This window comes from Mercurialis annua, linkage group LG7 (assembly GCF_937616625.2).
Source record: "Mercurialis annua linkage group LG7, ddMerAnnu1.2, whole genome shotgun sequence".
In the NCBI taxonomy this organism is placed as follows: Eukaryota; Viridiplantae; Streptophyta; class Magnoliopsida; order Malpighiales; family Euphorbiaceae; genus Mercurialis; species Mercurialis annua.
This window is the reverse complement of record NC_065576.1, coordinates 6,502,368-6,526,981: the sequence shown is the minus strand read 5'-3', so window position 1 is coordinate 6,526,981 and position 24,614 is coordinate 6,502,368. Positions and strand designations below refer to the sequence as shown.

The following is a 24,614-nucleotide window of genomic DNA, read 5'->3' as shown; positions in this document are numbered from 1 at the left end:
CACTTTTCCATGCAATGGCCCAATAAATCGACCATTGCTCTGATACCACCTTTGTCACGACCCGATTCCCGGATCGAGACCGGCGCTAGGGAATGGGAGTGGTTGCTCCGAAACCTGTAGCAAGCCTTAAAATAAAATCCATTTTTCTCATTAAAAACAATTTAACTTTTCTTTAAAAAGTTTTCTCTTATAATTTTGTTTCGAAATTCACTATAAATTTTTCGCGGAATAAAATCATACACTTTAAATTCCGAAACGTAAATACTAGGTCAACCATTTCACGGGACCTCTTTTCCATTTTCACAACATGTCAATTTTTATAACCCCTTTTTCAAAACGTTTTTAGGGTAAGACATGCAAATCACATATATGCCACGTCGGGCCCACATAGACTTTTCGTCTCGATGCCAACAGTTTCATTTACTGTTTTCCACATTTATCTCGGTATCTCAAATACCCGAGAGGCATCACAAAATACCATAATAAGCATGCATATATAAATATAATAATAACAAAGCGATGATAATTAAACAGAGTATTATCGTGGCAGTTCATCGCAAGATAAAGCATGCTAAGAGTTCCGTCTATCTAGACATTACTACTGCAGCGCTAAGATAGGAAAAATATTTACAAAATACCACATCGCCCAAAACAGAGACTTCATGAGCAAGAATATGAAGCCTCACCAAAAATGACAGTCTACGTACCTGAATGTCACGACCCAATTTCGTGGATCGTGACCGGCGCTAGGGTATGGGTATGGTCGTACCAAAACCCGTAGCAAGCCTTGCGGAAAAACAATAAACAATATAAATAGCTTAAATATCTGAAAAGTTCAACAGCATGCCTTATATATAAAATAAATAATCCGGAGTGAACATGCCAAAAATAAATAGTCGCTCAAATCGACAATCCCAAAGTGCAATAATAAGTAATGTATAAACTAGTTCTACTGCGGTCTAAGAGTTCGAAAAATAGAAACTAGTTTAATAACATAAAAACCTCCGAGGAATCAAAAGAATCGGAGTGGACCAGCTTTCAAATCATAAACCTGGAAAATTTGGGAAAACAACGGGGTCAGATATACTGAGATGAGTTCGCAATACTATTTACATTTATTAAGTTTAAAACCCTTAAATCAAAACATTTTTATACTAATATAATATGATTATGGAAAAACAGTATTGAAATGATCCCAGCGTAAGTATGTCATAGCATACCGATAAACCCAGAGTGGACGGGAACAAATCCTCGTCAAATAAATATACCAGCGTGAGCAAGACTTTAGTCTGCCGTTTCCCAGAGTACTTACCGGTGCACACAGTCTCGATACAAGCCTATCGAGTAGCTCGTTTCAATCCAGTTCCATAATCCGTAAAAACAGTTCGCAAACATTTATAATATTAAAATAAATTGCGGTACTTAATAAAGCGGTAAATAGCACTACAAACTCACTGCTTGCTTATCCACGTGATCTTGGCAAACAGCTAACCCTGCGTAGACTCCGAAGCACGAGCAGTCGACGGGTCTAAAATAATAAATAGGTTAAAATCCGTTGACCCCTAGCTCTAAGATCACTAGACACCACGTAGGACTAGCGCAATTAAATAACCAGATAAATCACAGAGAAACACAATCCTCAAATAAAATGTAATGCCGTAATTAATTCAAGACTATTGAGTTCGTATTTAAATTCAATCCGAAAATATTATTAAAATAATATTTAATTGATAAATAAAATCAATTCCTCAAATAGTGGGTTAGCCGAGTTTTTCAAAAACTACCAAGCTAAACCCACATGTCGGGCGACCCAAGTCTAACCCGACCCAACCATAAAACCAGAGTTATAAACCACAGTTTATAATTTAATATTTAATAAAATATTAATCGATATTAAAATAGAACTCAATAGCTTGAAACCCAAGTAACTAATTATTACCGGCAAATATCTCAAATAACTAAATAACAAAATAAAGTAAAAATATGACCTTAATCTCAAAGGCATTCTAAATCAAAATCTTAAATTATCGATTAATTAATAATTAATAATAATTATTAATTAATTTTTAAATATTCAAATATTATTTTTATGCCTAAAATAATATAATCAATTTGACAAACTTTCAAGTTAAATAAAATCCCCAAAACTTATTTAGTATAGTCAATATACAATATTTAAGTATAAACTATTATAAAATTAATATTTAGTTTAAACTTAAAATATTAATGCCCGAAGTAAATTTCAAATATAAATAATAATATTATTTTAAACGTTAATTAATAAGTCAAAACCAATTTCGTAATTTGAAATCAAAAGTCAATATCAAATAATTAAAAGATAAGTTTAGGAACCATTATATTTTTGTCACAAAAACTTAATGTTCAAAACCACCCATTAGCCAAAAAGGAAACAATTCTTCCAATCACCAAAGGACACATCATCACCCTCAAGCTTACAAACTTAATTAACACATTCATAGTTGCAGAAACCGAATTTGATAATTTGCAACCATAACAATCAGTTTTTTCATGGCTTTTTAACAAATTTACACAATCTCACATTGCTTAACTATAAACCTAAACAACTTGAAGATTTCCGTAACCCAAGCTAATCAACAATCAATCTCCCAAAGACACACAGTAATCAAATTTCCAGAACAACAAAAGAGTTCAAGAACAACCGAAATTTTAATTACTGAGAAATCAAAACGACCAGCTAATAACCATACCAAACCATTTACAGATCATTAAATCATGAAATAATAGTCATAACACAGTAGAAACTCATGTAAGCAATCCTCATCAAGTGGGCAGAAACATTCACATAAGTAGAACCAAAATAACATGTAAAAACGATGAGACGGCGGCGACTGAAACGGGTTTATTTACGTACCGTTTGACGAACGAAAGGTGTAGAAACGTAGATGCGTGAGTCTACTTTCACGGGAAACAAACGGAATTGATTTCGACCTCCGAACGGCTGCCAAACGAATCAAATTTCAGAAGGGTCGATTTAGAACTCAAAAACAGAATTTCTTAAAAACGGTAAAACGGCGGCGATTGGTACGGATTCGTTTACGTACCGTTTGACGAACGAAAAGTTGGGATTTGTAGATACGTGAGTCTTCTATCACTGGAAGGAAGCGAAACCTATTTTGGTTCAGAAACGAGATAGAAATCAGTGATGAACGGAGATGTCGTTTTTGAACAAAATCTGAGATTGAATTAAAAACTTACCAATGATTTTCACTTAACTTTGGTTGATGATTTCGGAAAGGATTCTCAGCGAAATTGAATGAGGAAAGCGGCTAGGGCTAGACTGATGTGTGGTGAAGATATTTGGTTTAGAAAGCGTTTTTAAAACGCGGATAGATCGAGAGAAATCAGGGGGCAAAACTGCCCCCCTGAAATTCCGCAGCAGGTCTCGTACGAGACCTGCACATCCCGTACGAGACCAGGTCTCGGTTCAACGAGACCTGGTCCAACCGACACCTGGTCCAACCGATTCTGGTTGGACCGAACCCGACCCGGAACTTTTTTTTTTTTTTTTTTTTAAATATAAAAAATATATTTTCGAAACCCGGATTTTAATTAACTTTTTTTTTTTAACCCGGACTTAAAATTAAACCATTTCCGAATCGACTGATAAAATAAATTTAATTACGTCGACAACTAAATTGTTACCGGAACTCGTAACTTAAACTTCAAAATTTTACGGGATATTACATTCTCCCCAACTTATTAAAAATTCGTCCTCGAATTTAATCACAATTAACACATAACACTTAAAATAACACAACACAAGTAAAACTCACAAAAATTTCACATAGCAAAAAATTTTCGTACCTCAAGGAAAAAGAAAAGGATAGCGACTCCGCATATCCGACTCGGTCTCCCAAGTGCACTCCTCAACAGAATGGTTCCGCCAAAGAACCTTGACCATCGGAATCTCCTTACTCCGTAACTTACGAACCTGCGTATCAACAATCTCTACAGGCTGCTCCTCGTAAGATAGCTCATGGTCAATCTCAACACTCTGGGGTACTATCACGTGAGAAGGATCAGAAATACACTTCCTCAACATGGAAATGTGAAACACTGGGTGAACCAACGACATATCTGGTGGCAACGCTAACTTATACGCCACTGCTCCAATACGCTCAATGATCTCATACGGACCAACATATCTCGGTGCTAACTTCCCCTTAACACCAAAACGCACAACGCCCTTCATAGGCGAAACTCGAAGAAACACGAAATCTCCAACCCGAAACTCCATGTCTTTCCTCTTCGGATCAGCATAACTCTTATGCCGACTAAACGCTGTCTCCAATCTCCGCTTGATCAATGGTACCTTCTCTGAGGTAATCTGGATAATCTCTGCTCCCGAGAGCTTGCGCTCGCCAACCTCCTCCCAACAGATAGGAGATCGACACTTGCGCCCGTACAAGGCCTCATAAGGTGCCATCTCGATACTAGCGTGGTAACTGTTGTTGTAGGAAAACTCAATCAAAGGCAAATGAGTATCCCAGCTACCCTGGAAATCCAAAACACACATCCTGAGCATGTCCTCCAAAGTCTGAATAGTCCTCTCAGACTGACCGTCAGTCTGAGGATGAAAAGCAGTACTGAAATCCAATCTCGTACCCAAAGATTCCTGCATCGCCTTCCAAAACCGAGAGGTGAAAACTGAACCTCTGTCCGAAACTATCGACACTGGTACACCATGGAGACTCACAATCCGATCGATGTACAACTGTGCCAACTTCGAAGCCTGATAAGTAACCTTGATCGGTAAGAAGTGAGCTGACTTGGTCAAACGGTCAACTATCACCCAAATCGAATCATACCCCTGTCGGGTACGTGGCAAACCAACCACAAAATCCATAGCTATTCGCTCCCATTTCCACTCTGGAATAGGTAGCGGTTGCAGATATCCAAACGGTCTCTGATGCTCTAACTTTACCTGCTGGCAAGTCAAACACTTAGACACAAACTCTGCAACATCCTTTTTCATTCCGCTCCACCAGTACGTACCCTTGAGATCATGGTACATCTTGGTAGAACCCGGATGAACACTGTAAGCTGACTTGTGCACTTCCTCCAGAATCTGGTCTCTCAAACCATCTGAATCCGGAACACACAGCCGAGAACCGTACCTGAGAACTCCATCCGCCAGAACAAACTCAGAATTTCCATCTAGATGGATCTCCTCCATAATTCGTTTCAATTGTGGATCCTCAGCTTGTGAAGCTTTGATCCTATCAATCAAAACCGGTTGCACCTGCAACTGTGCCAACAAACAACCTCTCTGCGAAACCTGAAATCCGTATCCCGAAGCTAACAGACTATGCCACTCACGAACCATGGGTCTCCGCCCAACCTCAGAAATATGGGCCAAACTGCCCGAAGATTTGCGACTCAACGCATCGGCTACCACATTAGCCTTACCCGGATGGTACTGAATAGTACAATCATAGTCTTTCAGTAACTCCAACCATCTCCGCTGTCTCAGATTCAGCTCACGCTGATCAAAAATGTACTTCAGACTCTTATGATCAGTGAAGATCTCGCAAGTCGCACCGTACAAATAGTGCCTCCAGATCTTGAGAGCAAAGACCACAGCTGCTAACTCCAGATCATGAGTAGGATAATTCACCTCATGCTTCTTCAGCTGGCGAGAAGCATAGGCAATCACCTTACCATGTTGCATAAGAACGCAACCCAAACCGATACGTGAAGCATCACAATAGACAGTGAACCCCTCAATGCCAGATGGCAAAGCTAACACAGGAGCTGTAGTCAGAATCTCTTTGAGCTTCTCAAAGCTCGCCTCGCACTTGTCAGTCCACTCAAACTTAACACCTTTCTGTGTCAGTTTAGTCATCGGTGCAGATATTCTGGAGAAATCCTGCACGAACCGACGATAATAGCCAGCTAACCCCAGAAAACTTCTGATCTCGGTAACTGACCTCGGCCTCTGCCAATCCATAACTGCCTCAATCTTCGTCGGATCAACCTTGATCCCATCCTTCGACACCACGTGTCCTAAGAAGGTAACTTGATCCAGCCAAAATTCGCACTTCGAGAACTTAGCATACAGCTGATGCTCACGCAAAGTCTGCAGTATCGTTCTCAAGTGGAAAGCATGCTCCTCCTCACTCCGGGAGTAAATCAGTATGTCATCAATAAACACAATGACGAACTGATCCAGAAACGGCTTGAATACCCGGTTCATCATATCCATAAACGCTGCTGGTGCGTTAGTCAACCCAAAGGACATGACCAGAAACTCGAAATGCCCATACCGCGTTCTGAAAGCAGTCTTAGGCACATCGACGTCTCGAATCCGAAGTTGATGATACCCGGATCTCAAATCAATCTTCGAAAAGCACTTAGCACCCTCCAACTGGTCGAACAAATCATCAATACGAGGAAGAGGATACCGGTTCTTGATAGTAACCTTGTTCAGCTGTCTGTAGTCAATACACAGCCGAAATGACCCATCCTTCTTCTTGACAAACAACACAGGAGCACCCCACGGAGAAGTACTCGGTCTGATAAAACCACTATCAAGCAATTCTTGTAACTGTTCCTTCAGCTCTTTCAGCTCTGCAGGAGCCATCCGATACGGCGGTATCGAAATAGGAGCTGTGCCAGGAGCAACATCAATACAGAACTCGATGTCACGATCGGGTGGTAATCCAGGCAACTCCTCTGGAAATACATCAGTGAACTCATTCACTATCGGAACACTATGCACATCACCACTGTCACCCTCTAAGTCACGAACAACTGCTAGAAAGGCCTGGCAACCCTTGCCCATCATACGCTTGGCCTTGATCGCCGAAATTAGATTCTTAGGCGCTTCTGTCTTTTCCCCTTGGAAGGAAAAAGGCATATCACCCGGAATCCCAAACAACACCGACTTCCCTCGACAGTCGATAGATGCAAAATGGCGTGAGAGCCAATCCATCCCCAAGATGACATCAAAAGTCAATACATCAAGCATAATCAAGTCAGCACTAAGCTCTCTACCATGTATAACCACAGAACAAGAAGGATAGACCACATCCACCACAACACAGTCAGACAAAGGCGTAGATACAGATAAAGGCTCTAACAACCTAAATGGTGTCACACCCAATTTAGCAGCAAAACTCGATGAAACAAAAGAGTGTGTAGCACCCGCATCAAATAAAACCAAGGAATCTACAAATGAAATGGGAATAGTACCTTGCACCACGGCGTTTGATGCACGAGCATCCTGAGGAGTCAGAGCAAATACTCTGGCCTGACCCTGTCCCTGCTGCGGTGCCTGAGAAGAACTGTAACTACCCGAGCCTCTACCACCGTTCCCACGGCCACCAAAACCACGCCCTCCTGAACCACGGCCCCGCTGGCCACCAAACGAAGCGGCAGGTTGAGAATACCCTGCCGAAGGAGTGAAAACGGGCCTCTGCTGCTGAAAGAACGGCTGAGCAACACTAGTCGATGACATCTGCTGCCCAGACGACGGACACTCCCTAGCAAAGTGACCCTGCTGGCCACAAGCATAGCAGCTACCTGGTGCAACTGTGCACTGTCCCGAATGTCTGCGCCTGCAGTTCTGACAAAACGGAACGCTAGAAGTACCACTGTAACCGCGACCAGATCCACGACTATTCCCACTGTAACCCGAACTGTGAGAATACGGCTGATACCCTTTTCGAACACCTCCTTTCTGACTCTTGTACTGGGAAGGCTTGTGGTGATAGTTGCTATTACCACCCTGCTGCCCACCACTCGCCTTCTTCGTCTCAGTCATTTTCCCAAAGTGCAGTAAATTTGCCTCCATCCGACGGGCACTGTCCACTACAGCAGAAAATTCCTTGGTCGTCTCAGTCAGAAGACTAATAAAGTCAGCACCCAGACCCTTCACGTATCTATCGTTCACCCTTTGTTGTTCAGTCTGCAGATCTGGGGCAAAGCGACTAAGTCTCACGAACTCAGTAGTGTACTCGTGTACCGATCTGTCATCTCTCTTCAGAACCAGCAGTCTGTCTCTGAAACCCTCTGTCACTGAAAATGGCAAGAAGAAAGCTCTGAATTTCGCCACAAACTGAGCCCAGGAGATGGTAGCCATGTCAGCATGAACAGAGCTACGAAACCAGTCCCCAGCTGAACCCTTCATTGACATCTCTACCAGAACGACGGTCTGACGCTCTGTAGCCTGTAGTCGCCGAGCATTCTGCTCAACCTCCTCGAGAAAATCCAGCGCGTCTCCGGAACCGTCAAACTCCGTTGGCTTCAGCCTCATGTAAGCCAATACCAGATCCCTGTCAGTGGTTCCAACACCACCAACTGCTACACCACCAGCCTGTGGTGCCTGTTGCTGCACGATCTGTCCCAGCATAGCATACTGGTTCTGCATGGCGATCTGTCCCGCCTGCAGTTGCACTTGATTATTCTGGAGTGCAGTGATCCCAGCCAAAAACGTCGTGAAGTCAAATGGATCGATAGGAGCTTGTGGTACACCTGGTGCCTGAACGCCTGCACCACCACGTCCCCTACCTCTACCTCCAGCAGCCTGACCTCTGCCACCCCGACCTCTGCCAGCTCGGCCTCTACCGGCTGGAACTCCACCTGCACGTCCCCTACCAACTTGAACCTCTGGTTCATGTTGGTCGACCTCAATCGACATAGCGTCATCAGCTTCAGCCTCAGCCTGAGCTGCAGCACGCCTACGAGTATTCATTCCTAAGAATGAAACAAACAATTCTCAAATAATGCCCACTTGGCAACACCCAGAGTATAATTAAACAGTTCAAAAATTAACAATTTATCCAGAGTAATAACACAAACATTCCAGAGTAAAGCAAAAATTTCGCAAAGTAAAACATTAGTAACACATAAGACCGACTCAAACATCCCTAAAGGTGAAGGTAGAAAGTTTTAAAAACAAAAGATGACGTTTCAAAAGACAAAACTTGAATCCTAATTCCGCAGTAGATCCTATGACACAACTATAACACTTAACATGCCTTAACGCGATAAACACGTAACATGAGAAAATTTGGCCTTAGTTCGAAACTAAAGCTCTGATACCAACTTTGTCACGACCCAATTTCGTGGATCGTGACCGGCGCTAGGGTATGGGTATGGTCGTACCAAAACCCGTAGCAAGCCTTGCGGAAAAACAATAAACAATATAAATAGCTTAAATATCTGAAAAGTTCAACAGCATGCCTTATATATAAAATAAATAATCCGGAGTGAACATGCCAAAAATAAATAGTCGCTCAAATCGACAATCCCAAAGTGCAATAATAAGTAATGTATAAACTAGTTCTACTGCGGTCTAAGAGTTCGAAAAATAGAAACTAGTTTAATAACATAAAAACCTCCGAGGAATCAAAAGAATCGGAGTGGACCAGCTTTCAAATCATAAACCTGGAAAATTTGGGAAAACAACGGGGTCAGATATACTGAGATGAGTTCGCAATACTATTTACATTTATTAAGTTTAAAACCCTTAAATCAAAACATTTTTATACTAATATAATATGATTATGGAAAAACAGTATTGAAATGATCCCAGCGTAAGTATGTCATAGCATACCGATAAACCCAGAGTGGACGGGAACAAATCCTCGTCAAATAAATATACCAGCGTGAGCAAGACTTTAGTCTGCCGTTTCCCAGAGTACTTACCGGTGCACACAGTCTCGATACAAGCCTATCGAGTAGCTCGTTTCAATCCAGTTCCATAATCCGTAAAAACAGTTCGCAAACATTTATAATATTAAAATAAATTGCGGTACTTAATAAAGCGGTAAATAGCACTACAAACTCACTGCTTGCTTATCCACGTGATCTTGGCAACAGCTAACCCTGCGTAGACTCCGAAGCACGAGCAGTCGACGGGTCTAAAATAATAAATAGGTTAAAATCCGTTGACCCCTAGCTCTAAGATCACTAGACACCACGTAGGACTAGCGCAATTAAATAACCAGATAAATCACAGAGAAACACAATCCTCAAATAAAATGTAATGCCGTAATTAATTCAAGACTATTGAGTTCGTATTTAAATTCAATCCGAAAATATTATTAAAATAATATTTAATTGATAAATAAAATCAATTCCTCAAATAGTGGGTTAGCCGAGTTTTTCAAAAACTACCAAGCTAAACCCACATGTCGGGCGACCCAAGTCTAACCCGACCCAACCATAAAACCAGAGTTATAAACCACAGTTTATAATTTAATATTTAATAAAATATTAATCGATATTAAAATAGAACTCAATAGCTTGAAACCCAAGTAACTAATTATTACCGGCAAATATCTCAAATAACTAAATAACAAAATAAAGTAAAAATATGACCTTAATCTCAAAGGCATTCTAAATCAAAATCTTAAATTATCGATTAATTAATAATTAATAATAATTATTAATTAATTTTTAAATATTCAAATATTATTTTTATGCCTAAAATAATATAATCAATTTGACAAACTTTCAAGTTAAATAAAATCCCCAAAACTTATTTAGTATAGTCAATATACAATATTTAAGTATAAACTATTATAAAATTAATATTTAGTTTAAACTTAAAATATTAATGCCCGAAGTAAATTTCAAATATAAATAATAATATTATTTTAAACGTTAATTAATAAGTCAAAACCAATTTCGTAATTTGAAATCAAAAGTCAATATCAAATAATTAAAAGATAAGTTTAGGAACCATTATATTTTTGTCACAAAAACTTAATGTTCAAAACCACCCATTAGCCAAAAAGGAAACAATTCTTCCAATCACCAAAGGACACATCATCACCCTCAAGCTTACAAACTTAATTAACACATTCATAGTTGTAGAAACCGAATTTGATAATTTGCAACCATAACAATCAGTTTTTTCATGGCTTTTTAACAAATTTACACAATCTCACATTGCTTAACTATAAACCTAAACAACTTGAAGATTTCCGTAACCCAAGCTAATCAACAATCAATCTCCCAAAGACACACAGTAATCAAATTTCCAGAACAACAAAAGAGTTCAAGAACAACCGAAATTTTAATTACTGAGAAATCAAAACGACCAGCTAATAACCATACCAAACCATTTACAGATCATTAAATCATGAAATAATAGTCATAACACAGTAGAAACTCATGTAAGCAATCCTCATCAAGTGGGCAGAAACATTCACATAAGTAGAACCAAAATAACATGTAAAAACGATGAGACGGCGGCGACTGAAACGGGTTTATTTACGTACCGTTTGACGAACGAAAGGTGTAGAAACGTAGATGCGTGAGTCTACTTTCACGGGAAACAAACGGAATTGATTTCGACCTCCGAACGGCTGCCAAACGAATCAAATTTCAGAAGGGTCGATTTAGAACTCAAAAACAGAATTTCTTAAAAACGGTAAAACGGCGGCGATTGGTACGGATTCGTTTACGTACCGTTTGACGAACGAAAAGTTGGGATTTGTAGATACGTGAGTCTTCTATCACTGGAAGGAAGCGAAACCTATTTTGGTTCAGAAACGAGATAGAAATCAGTGATGAACGGAGATGTCGTTTTTGAACAAAATCTGAGATTGAATTAAAAACTTACCAATGATTTTCACTTAACTTTGGTTGATGATTTCGGAAAGGATTCTCAGCGAAATTGAATGAGGAAAGCGGCTAGGGCTAGACTGATGTGTGGTGAAGATATTTGGTTTAGAAAGCGTTTTTAAAACGCGGATAGATCGAGAGAAATCAGGGGGCAAAACTGCCCCCCTGAAATTCCGCAGCAGGTCTCGTACGAGACCTGCACATCCCGTACGAGACCAGGTCTCGGTTCAACGAGACCTGGTCCAACCGACACCTGGTCCAACCGATTCTGGTTGGACCGAACCCGACCCGGAACTTTTTTTTTTTTTTTTTTTTTTTAAATATAAAAAATATATTTTCGAAACCCGGATTTTAATTAACTTTTTTTTTTAACCCGGACTTAAAATTAAACCATTTCCGAATCGACTGATAAAATAAATTTAATTACGTCGACAACTAAATTGTTACCGGAACTCGTAACTTAAACTTCAAAATTTTACGGGATATTACACTGAAAAATTGGTACAACAACGGGGTCAGATTAACTGGTGAGTTGACATCTTACAAACACACATTAAATAATTTAACTCGTTATAAAATAGATATATTTAAATATTTACTACCGGTTCAATCACAGAAACGTAAAGCTTTTGAAATGAAATGCTGTTTCTAATCCATATTCCTCTAAGTCTCCTTTCAGACTTAGATTAATAAACTAGTCGGCTGAACCCGTAAATTCACTCGACTCTAGTTTATTTTCCACTATCCTTTACAGTTCTAAACTTTTGTTTAGACTGTTCCCAACTTTTCTCATGAACTCAACGACCGATAACATTAAGTGTTCCATGACGCCGTTAGTTCTTAAATTAATCGGCCGAACTCTAACGTTCCGTCACCGTTAACTTGTTCGGGGTTCTAGACCGTCGTCTTAGAAGCTCTCCCGCTATGTCTGGACCGTCGTCTCAGACTTCTAGACCGTCGTCTAGATTCACACAGTACATTCCACTTTACATAAAAATAAATATGCATGCAATAACTAGTGATCACATAGTCCTATTATAGCCCAAATAGGATGGCACGTTTCATAGACTCATTCCATAATAATTTTATTTACTCAAAATAAATATACGATATATTTAAAATGCTTTATGATATTAATTTTCCACATTAAAGTAATAATAGTAATTTTATTACTTTAATGTATGCATGTAATAATGCAAACTCACTGACTGTCGTTCCACAATTATTTACGCACGCTAATCCACATTTAGCTCCTCGGCAATTATTCAATCATTGCCCCGTGAATGCCTCGCATTCCGAGATTGACCTTTCGTCAATTCTATAAACGTTTGATAATCAAAACATTTCTCACTAACCATCACGATCGACATCGTGGCCCGTACACATACTACGTATCGGGTTCAATCTTAGGAATCCAATTAAATTCATAATTTGGTCCATTCTAAATCCTTAGGTAAATTTTACCATTTTACCCTTTCGGAAAAATTCCCATATTTTAGAAAATACTATTCGGTCCTTATTAATTTTCCATATTCCAAAATACCCTTATTCCAAAATCATCTTTTATAAAAATACAATATACATATATACATCCTTTAATTAAAATTTTCCAATTTTAATTAAATAAAACATTAATTAGTTTATATCTAACTAATTAATTCTTACCCATTAAAATATAAATCTTTTGGGTCCAAGCCCAAATTAAAATTTTAAAACTTGAAAACTTTGAATTTAATAACTCCAAGGTTCCACTTACCTTTCAAGTCCACCAAAAATCCATTTAGGACATATTAGTCCTTATACTTTCAAATCTTGCATTTTAGTCCTTTTTACCAAATTTTAATTAATTACTTACCTTTTTAACTTTTTAACTTTGGGTCCAAATTATTTAGTCAAGTCTAAATAAAAGTCCAAAGTTCTAAGTCCGGGATCTAATTACGGTTTCGGCCCCACTTGGCCCCGGTCCATTTTGGTTCGGTTTCAACCCGACCGAATCTTGGCTCGGTTAAACAGAGACACCGTGCTCCGTTTACCGGCCGGTAGTGGTTCGCCGACCACCACCCCACTCTCTAAACCACCTATACCAAAATAGCCAATCAATTTCAAATTGAATGAATTTAACTCTACTAAAATATTTAATCACACTTGATTAAATATTACAACACTAACCACATCATAAACAATTAAACAATCACACACCATATAGCCATCTATTCGGCCAACATACCAAAATTACCATATATCACAATTTTTAACAATTAAACATTTTCATGGCATGCTTATTAACTCAACAATTAATCAAGAAATTTAAAAGTACAATTTTTTTTAAATCATAGATTTATTCGGCTTCAAGCCAAAATTAAGCATTTGAACATTTAAATCCACATAACCATTTAAACATAATCTCAATCTCATTTAATCACCAAATATCATACCAACTAAACAATAAAATCATTTATTTGCATTTTTCATATATTCGGCTAACAAGTATTTATCATTCAAATTCAACATGTAAATCCAATACATATAATTTCAACAATTACCCATAATCAAATTTCCACAAATTAAGCATGCAATTCCAAAGACATATTCGGCCAACCAAAAATTTTACAAACAAAATTTATAAATTCCTACTATCAACATATAACATGGAAATTCCCATAAATCATTTTACAATAATCACATAAATCACACATATATACATTTCGGCATACCCACTAAATAACTTTCATAATATTTTCATGCCATCATAGAATTATATTCGGCCACATTAAAATTTCCACTAACAAATTTTATCAAAAATTATATCATGTATCACATTTAAGTTGATCTTTTAAACAATCTAAATAATCATGCAAACATTATAATAAACACAACAAATTATCAAGGAATAGAAAATCATAACACTATTCGGCAAATCACAAATTAATTACCCACAAATCTTTATTTCAAAATCTTAAACACATTTCACACATATTCACCCATTTAACAATTTTCAAACTCAAAACAATTTATCTCATAAATATTTCTTTTTAATCTCATTATTTTCGGTTTTAAGGAAAAATTATTAAATTTTTACACTTTGATCTTTGAAACCACCAAATTTTCTTAAGAAATTTAAATCATTTTAAACATGAAATTTTAAAACCCTACTTCATGATTATTCATGAAAAAATTCGGCCTTTTAACACCACAAATTAACCCTTTAAATTTTTCTTTTAAAAACCTTTAAGTTTCCTCAAGAATCAAGCTTTAACACTAAAAATATAAATTTCCAGCATTTTTAAGCTTAGTTCAAATACTTGTTCAAGTTAAAAATAAAAATTTAACACATAACTACTTTAAAAATTTTGAATCTTTTAAAACCAACTCTTACCCATGTTTTATCTTACTCATTAAAACCACAATCCATGATTGCATGTAGGTTTTAAACTCTTGAACTAAAATTTTATTAAAACCGAAATTTTTCAAAAACAAACAACACCCAATTATTTGATCCTCTTAAAAACCCATATTTTAAAAGAAAGATCATATAAAAAAAAAACTTTGATTAAAACCTCCCATTTAAGCATGAAACCGTAGAAGAAGAAGAAGAATGAGAACCCACAAAAATAATCACATAACACCCATTTAAAAGCTTTTAATCTTACCTTTTCAAAAGCTTGAGTAAAAAAATTAATGGGGTTTGTTATTTTCCTAGGGTGTGGTTCGGCCAAGACAAGAAAAAGAAGAGAGTGACTTTTGGTTTCTCTACAATTCTACTTTTTACTCCTAAGAAAATGGAGAAGAAAAAGATTTCCACTTATAGCATTTTTTGTTGAAAAGTTGTGGGGTCTAATTTGCCCTTTTTAATTTCAATCATTAGCTCCACTCTTAGGCTACATGCATGTTGACAAGTGTCCAACATGTGTCACCTCATATTCACTTGCTTTCTCCCCAAGTTAAGTTAATGTAGCTTATTTACTTATTTTTACGGTTTTCGAAGTTCCGTAAAAATCTTTCTCGAAAAACGTTTCCGAACTAAATTAATCTCTTATAAGATCAATTCTCGAGCAATTATATTTATAATTTATTTTTCTTAACATTTTAATTTTTTTTAAATCGGTTTTATCATTTAATGGCCGAAAATTACAAAAATGCCACCCATGCACAATAAATCAATTTTCGTAGCCATGCACACGTAAACATTTAAATAATTAATCACATATCGCAAATAAATCAATCACATGCATTTAAACACCGAAAAAATAATTTCTAAGCCGGTACTCAACCGCCGCTAATTTCCGATTCACCGCATTTTCAAAAATTCCATATTTTGAAAATTAGGGGTATTACACAACTGTACCCCGAAATTTTATTTTTTGACAATTTAATTAATTAAAGGATGGAAATATTAAAAATAATTAAATAGAAGGGTTATATCATCTTTTTTCTATTTTAAAAAATACAAATAAGTTAAAAATGAAGGATTATTTTAAGCTATTTCTAGATAAAAAAAAAAGTTCAATTTAGTGCTTTAGGGTAGAGTTGAAAACGAAAAATTAAAAAAAGAGTACAAATGAACTTTTTCCTAGATCATGGTATAAACGAAAAAATATTACAAGAAGGAGGTTTTTTAAGTAATTAAGCCTATTATGAATCTCTTCTTGAAGTTTCATTATTCTGGAGAATTCCCTGAAGATATAAACAATGCATTCCTAATGCTTATTCCTAAGGTCATACACTAAGAAAATAGTCAATAGCGACGGATTTCGTCGCCAAATTCATTTTTACCGACGGATTTAGCGATGAATTTTAAATCCGTTGATAAATCCTAAAGAAATTGGCGGGATTCATCTTTCGTCACTAAAAATTGCGGGATGTATCCCGCCAATTTTATTCCACTTTTAGCGACAGATTCATAATCCCTCGCTAAAGTACTGCATTTAGCGACAGATTACTGAATCCATAGCTAAATGCATTACTTTAGCAACATATTATTGAATCTGTCGCTGATGTGTTACTTTTAGCGATGGATTCAAAAAACTTTCGCTAAAAATATTATTTTTATTAAATAAAATTATTAGTTAAAAAAATAATTGTTAAGTAAAAATAATAATAATTAAAAACATTAATTAACTTTTTACAACTTATTTTTTTAAATTAAATAATTATTTTGAAAAAAATTGTTGTATTAGAATGCAAGAGTAAAGTGTAAAAATAATAGTTTGTTGTTTTTATTATAAAAATTATTTATTATTTATTTAAGAAAATTAGTATGAAAAAAATAATTAACTGTGATTGCAAAATCACAATCAATACATTTCGAGCTCGTCGATATGAGACCCGAACCCGAATCCATACGTTCCTTGCTTGATATCATATATAAGGTGGAGGGATACTTAATTTTTCTAATTATAGAACAGAAATTTCATATTTTAAATTAAACTGAATTCTGTATATAATTATTTTAGTTTGTTAAATTGACTGATCGGACTGTTCAGACTTTTGTTTAATGATATAATTAATAAAATTAAAGTTAAAGATAAATTATATTATATTATTTTCTAATTAATTTTTATTTTATATTACTAAATAAAGAGAAACAAGTCTGCATTTGCATCCCTCCACACTAGCTATGCATGTTTTGTTTGTCACTTTCCTAATTTGTTTTTTGATATAGGTCCTTTTCCTAATTGGGAATAAAGACTTGTCAACCACTGGCATAACATTCTTGAAACTTGTTTATGTGTCTATATATAAACCTAATAATGGATAAACAAAATATATATATATATATATATAAACCTAATAGATATGTATTCTATAAAGTTTGATATATAAATATAATTTAAATTGAATTTATAGATGTGAAGAGTGGGTGATGCATGCATGATTATTCCAGTCGAAAACACTTCAGAGGACCCAGTTGAGAATAAATTAAATTTATTTCGGAAAAAGGAAAATAAAGAATAAATTAAATTGAATAATCGGTACTCTTAACACAAATCTATAGTTTTAGCCCCACTTGAGATTAGGTAATCTGGTTCTTCTTAGACTTTATATATTTTTGGCATATTTTGTCTGTATGTGCTGATTATGTAATTTCATTTATATAAAATTAAAATATTTCTTAATTATATATAATTTATATAATAATAGCATTTATTTTTTGACTTAAGCTATAATCTTCCATAATATCGAACAGTTATAAATATAAAAATTTAAAAAAAAATTAACTGTTTCTAATAACCTGATATAGAAAAAGATGCAAAATTTTGATCATAAATCGTTTTACAAAATAAAAATCAACATTCATAACTGCTCTATTATAATTAGAATCTAATTTTTCGCTGTCTAAAAAATATTCACCAACTCTCACATTTTTTTCATAAAAAATGGACAAATAAACTTTTCATAAAAAAAAAAAACAATAAACTTTCAAAAATAAAGACAACCGCCATAATAAAAAGTATAAAAATAAAGTTAATATAACCGATAAGCGATTTTATATTCAGTTTTGGACCGTCTTAATCTATCTCTGATTCTTAATTCGTATATATGTAAAATTGATGTGCCGTATCGATAAATTTACTAACAAAAATAAAAAGGATGAAAATGAGTCGGCTATTTATTTTATTTTATATAAATAAAATAAAAAATGGTAAAAATACTCCATTAATAACAGTCAAAATTAATAACAAAAAAAACCGCTATACAATTGGTGTTTTCTATTTGAAAGGAAACAAAAGACAGAAACCTAAAAGAATACTTCTTCCGTTGCATAATATTTGTTGCATTTGGTTTTAGTACAAGAACTAAAAAAATAATTAATATGTCCTAATTTGTAAACAATTTTACTAAGTTAACCCTATATTGAAATTTGTTTTCATTTATGACTACCATTTTCATTTTTTTATTGTATTCTTTCAATAAATTAATGGGGTGAAACATGGGAAAATAACAATTAATGCTCTCTTGATATTATAACATGACAAATATTATGGAACAAAAAAATTTCTCAAAATGCAACAATTATTATGGACCGGAGGGAGTATCCAATTAGTACTCGGCCAAAAATTAGTTGTGAAATGTTTTTCAGTATTTAATGTTTAAATGATCTTACAATTGTACTTTATCAAAATTCAAATTTAAATTAAAAAACTTTATTTTCCGATACAGTCTAGCATTCTTGGTCAACCTTTTGGACCCTATCAACTTAATTTAAGAAAGTTTAGGGTAGCTGGCCATTGCAATTATTAGTAATCAGTACTATTATTTCTAAATAAAATATGTCAAGATGGGACAAAAAATTTGATAAATAAATTAGTAAAGTAAAAAATACTTTAAGTATTTTGTTTTATATGATGTGTGGAAAAGCACGACACTTCCTTGGAAAACTTTGAAATTTATATTTATATTTAACTTTAACAAAAAGACTTAAGTTTGTAAAGATGATTGTTCATAAAAAAAATAACTTCTCTTGTAAATATTCGTAAATATTTAATAATTTTTGTTATTTGATATTGAAATATCCGAACCTAGACAATCATTTAATACTTGATCTCTTTATAATTTTAACGGTAAATAATAAATCAAACAATTAATATTTTATTTAGATTATTTAATTAAAATAAAATAAATGGAAAAGACATTTTGTAGATTGAACGTTTGATTCCATAAATGTATAAAATTCCATATTCTAAATTATAAAATTGCATCTACTACATAAAGTTTGTTAGCAAGTGGCAGATGTTATTTCAAAAATCTTGCTCAAGATTCTTATAGGTAGAAAATATCTTATATGTGGATGACATTTTAAAAATCTTATGTAAGGTTCAAAAATCATGTTGTGTAATTAATTAGTCCCTCCACAATAATAATAATACTAATACCATCCCCATATTCGTTGTAATTTATTAATTACTTAACATGATTATAGGGATTTGTCGTTCATCGTGATATCATAATCTAATGGGATGGTATCTAGATTGTTTTATTGAATTATAAGTTTAAACAATTTGAGACTGTTTTAAAAAGTATATAATTTAGAATTTTAGTATAATTGTAACTCATTTGTAACCCTGATTTTTGCAAATAGAATAAAATTCCTCCTACCAAGGATCATTTCATCTTTTGATGTTGGCATCAAGGATAAAAACGTTAAAATTACAGAAAAAGTAAAAAAAAACTACAAGTATGACAAATCAAACGAAAAAAAATACATATGAAAAATCGGATCAAACACCCTCCTCTGACAGAAAAAAAGTTTCATAATAAATCATAATTTACTTTAATTAATTCTAACTAATCATAATTAAATCTTAATTAATCATAATTAAATTCTAATTAAATCCTAATTAAATTAGAGACCTTTGTGAACCTTTTTCAATTAAACATATTCTGAATTTTACTTTTTTTTCCCTTTCTCTCCATATCAACCGCTACCATCTCCGACCAAAATGACCGCCATAATCGCCGCCGCTCCTCCGTCTCCAACTAGATGGGTTCATGTCAAAGATTTGCTTTGTAATGCACCGAAAATTCTAATTTTTAATTAAGCCACCCGTCCCGATTAGGATAACCGGACTATGCAAAATCATTTTTAAATTTAAAATATGAATTTAAATACATGGGGAGGTGAATAAAAATATGGATAAAATATTATTTTAAGATTTTTTTGGTATTTAGAGCGATTTTTAAAAGATTTTAAGTTTAAAACCGCTAAAATAATTAAAATAAAAACCCTGGAATATTAATTTTGAATTAATATTTATAAACTAATATTGGAAACTTGTTTAGAAAATTTGAAATCAAAAATAGTAAAAAGTCAATTTTAGTCCTAAACTTTGATCATTTACAAAATTGCCCCAAGGGTAAAATGATAATTTTGTCCTAATCTATTTAACTGCTTAGAAGTAGACTTCTGGATATAATTGATCCATTTCTTTTGGATCTTTCTCCGGGACTGTTGTTCTGTGGCATCCCTTAATTTCCTCTTCTTTTGCTGCTCTTATCTTCTTCAACCATTTTTCACCATTTTAAATTGCTTTTGCCGAGCTCTCCAAATAGCCTTTCAATTTTATTCAATTTGTCCCAAAATGAATGATTTTATTTCAATAATGTCAAACTATATAATTTTACTCATGTGACGCCTACGTGGCGCTGATGTGGCAATACTACACATCAACGCCACATAAGCAAAATTGTGTAGTTAGACATAATTGAAATAAAATTATGCGTTTCGGGACAAATTGAATAAAATTAAAATGTTTGGACTTTTGTGAAATTTTCATGAAAGATTTAGCCTTTTTTAAGGTTTTTTAAACAAAAAACGTTACTAGTTATCATAAATCTACAATCTATTGTTTAATTTACGATCAAAAGTGTTTTAAGGGCTCGTTGGGGGTGGTTTATGGGATGGAATTTTTGAAGCTAAAAATGACTTTGGTTTTGGTTGATTTTTCTTAATAAACTTGTTAAATAAATGTCGATAATCGTTATTTTGATGTTTATTCCGAGTTTTGAAAACTTTATTGACATGTTTGTGGGTAATATGTTTTTTAATTTTTTTTATTCTGGATTTAAAGTTGATTTTGGTGTTTTAAATGCAACAATGGTTGTAGTTTCGTGTTATGGACGTTTTTAGCGATTTGAGCGAGGTTCTCGCCTCGCCGGTGACCGGAATCAGGAGGCCGACAATGAGGGTTGTTTAAGACAGGGCTTAATAGCCTTGTTATTTGTTTATCTCGGCAGAAAACTGCCAAGGTACGACAGTTCTGCCAAGACGGTGAGCCGGGGGACCGAAGCCCCCACTAACCGGCTCTCAAATCCTTTTCCCTAGGTGCTCAAGGGACGAAGGCCGTGGGAATTTAATACATTTTGGTTTAGCATTTATGTGTTTAAACGTTAATTGTTCGAGATATTAAAACGTTTTTAAAGTAGATTTATAAAAATAACATATTTTTAAAAATATATTAGTATGATTTTAATATTGAGTTTTAGAATTATAAAATAAATTATAGTTATAATTATTTATTTAAATAAACTATGGTATTATATGACTTGTGTAAGTTAATATGATAAATAGAGAAAAAAGTAGTTGGAACTAAATTTGGTTATGTAATTTTATTCGAGTAGGTCTAGAATAAATTTTAGAGTTAGTATTTAATTCAGTAATTGATATTTTAAATTCTAACTAAATCCGGTGAATCGTATTGCTGGTACAGACGAGCGGAGAAATTGAAAAGCAGCGGGCTTAATTAAATATTGTGGAATAAGCGAGTATTGTGAGTGTTTGCAATTTTTACAGATGGATATTAGCATAAAAAATGTTTATTAAACTATTACATGATTTTTAACTTTTATCTACTTTCAAAATTTATTTGCACTGTGATGCCTTAATAGTTTTGAAATCGATTGAGATCCATTAAAAAGTTCTACCTATTGAACATCAATAGGGCTGTGTGATCACATGTAATGATTATTAGATTAAGTATGTTGGTTATATGTGAAATGTGATATGAGTTTGAGGCGACGACCTAAACCTACGAGGATTGTTATTCTGAGGCGACGACCTACAAACCCGATCTAGATATATTGGGCGATGCAACTATTGACGCACAGACTAGATCTATAATGTTGGACAAAATTTAAAGATTGTGGATATACGTTGTAGCATGTTAGGATTTATGAAATTGTTGTTTAAGGTTTTATTTGGATCAGATATTTGGCTGTATATGGATTTATATTAATATTTATTAGTAAATTTTGCGAACTCACTCAGTTTAAAACTAACCCCGTCGAATTTATCCTTTTTCAGTTGAATAGTTTTGACATGCTAGGATTTCCAATTCCGTTTTTGAAAATTCGTCTGGTATAAAGATGCAATGTTTCTTAAACTCTACCGCTATATTAGGAGAAGTACTATGCATGTCTAGCCCGTATTTATTTAGAACTTTATATGCCGTTAAAACTCTGACTTATTATTATATTAATAAGAGTATGTATATATGTTTAACTTCGTAAGTATTAATACAACATTTGTATATGTATATATGATGTTTATGCCGACTATATGAGATACTGTTTTTGAAACATGATGCTACAATAATGAGTTTGATGATTATTGCCATGTTCATTATGAGATTTTAACCGAAACATTTGAAAGAGATTTAAATGTTCTAAGCGAATTTAGTAATTTGCAAAACATCCATAGTGAAGATTAAACTTGCAATGAGTTTCGAAACAACCACTCTATTCCCTAGTGCCCATCTCCATCCGAAAAATCGGAGCGTGACTTGCTCTAATACGAGAAAGAGAAAGACAAAACTTCTTTATGTTCCTCCTCTTAGAGCAGCTCTAAGATGAGGAAGAAATAGCTTCTTCATCTTCCTCGCCTCAAATTTGCTTTGAGATGAGTCTTAGAGCAGATCTGCTCTATGACGGAAGAGGCTTCGTCTTCCTCGATTTGAGAGACCTTCGTCTCAGGCGATGGTGGTTTCCAGCAAAAGGGGTAAAAAAAGTTACTAAAAAGGCGAAAAAAATTCTTAAAGTTTTATTTAAAATTAATATAATTTTTGTACTTTAAAAATTATGAGGATATAATTAAAATTTAAACAATTACAAGTGTCAATTTATAAAATGAAAATAATATCAAGGACCATCATATACTTTTTTCTATAATTAATGTTTGTCATATTATTAAAGAAAAATTCTTAAAAAATATATTAAGCCTTATCATATTCTAATAATTATAAGGCAAAATGATTTTGTATATCCACAACTTTGATTATTTATATATATCTTCAAAATATATAAATTGAACATGCTGATTATGATCAACTAATTTTACGAATTAGAAGAAACATATCAAAATTCCTAAATATACTTATTTTTAGGATTTATTTTTATAAATATTTTCTTTTATAATGATTATTTTACATAATTGATATTTAATTTTAGTTTATTTGACAATTTTGATTAAAATAAGGATTATGTGTCGGATTATTTTTTTTAAATTGATGGTCGCATATGAAAGTTTTTATTTTAAAAAATACAAACCTTCTTAACTTTTTATTTTTATAAATCATTTGATAATTAAGCCATCATACAATATAAAAATAAATTTTACAGTTTCAAAAAAAATTGAAAATTTTGAATTATTTTAACTTATCTTCCCTTGGAATACTCATCAGGTTATGGGCTAGGTTTGCCAATCAGGTGGCAGATTCATTGAGTTGTCGCTACAATATTCTGATTTCATTGCGTCTTGAGGTACGCGATTTAGACTCATTTTCTGCTTTGCTTGAAACTGATCCCTATTTTTACGTGGTCATGAGGAAAGTGCAAACATGAGAACAAACAGAGTTTTTACTACATGGCGAATTCAGTTCAAAGGAAATTAACTATGCATACCAGAGAGCAGTTTGCAGATGCATATTATTCGTGAGCTGCATGTAGAGGGACATGTTGGGCGTGACAAAACCTTGCAGCTGCTTTAGTCATCTTACTTTTTGTCTACTATTTGAAAAAAAGTTGCAGAAGTGTCATGATCCAAATCCATGAGTCGACACTGGCGCCAGGGAATGTGAGTGGTTATTCTGGAACTAATAGCAAACCTAACGATCTATCAATTTCATGCATATATGTATAACATGTGATACGATTTCATCCTATAATTTTTTTCTTTCTTATAACGTTTTCATGTTATGCATGCATACTAGTCCGGTCTTATCTTTCTATTATCAACCATATCATTATCTAAATGAAAGCATATTAGCATGGAAAATTGTTTTAGCACACTACTAGAAATCAGGCATTTAGCGACGGATTTTTCCGTCGCTAAATGCCTAAAATCCGTCGCTAATTGATATTAGCGACGGATTACCGACGGACTCAGTCCGTCGGTGGATTTCTGGTCGCAAAATATTTTACCGACAGAAAAAAAAATTAGCGACGGATTTAAAAAAAATTAGCGACGGAATTTAGCGACGGATTTTAATCCGTCGCTAATT

At 34.2% G+C, this 24,614-nt stretch overlaps 2 long non-coding RNA genes across 4 annotated transcripts; both read right to left on the bottom strand.

Moving 5' to 3' along the window:
* Positions 1-827: 827 nt before the first annotated feature.
* LOC126655294 (uncharacterized) lies at positions 828-3,544 on the bottom strand. 2 transcript variants are annotated; one of them, XR_007632990.2, is made up of 5 exons: positions 3,238-3,544; positions 3,084-3,150; positions 2,894-2,980; positions 1,456-1,528; positions 1,033-1,051 (listed from the first exon to the last, which is right to left on the bottom strand). It is a non-coding gene; the product is annotated as an uncharacterized LOC126655294 (long non-coding RNA). The 2 variants fall into 2 exon arrangements; XR_008791117.1 differs by having other exon boundaries at positions 828-1,528.
* A 5,664-nt stretch (positions 3,545-9,208) lies between these two features.
* LOC126655295 (uncharacterized) lies at positions 9,209-11,924 on the bottom strand. Of its 2 annotated transcripts, XR_008789547.1 has the most exons (5): positions 11,618-11,924; positions 11,464-11,530; positions 11,274-11,360; positions 9,837-9,908; positions 9,209-9,432 (listed from the first exon to the last, which is right to left on the bottom strand). It is a non-coding gene; the product is annotated as an uncharacterized LOC126655295 (long non-coding RNA). The 2 variants fall into 2 exon arrangements; XR_007632991.2 differs by having other exon boundaries at positions 9,209-9,908.
* Between the last annotated feature and the right edge of the window lie 12,690 nt (positions 11,925-24,614).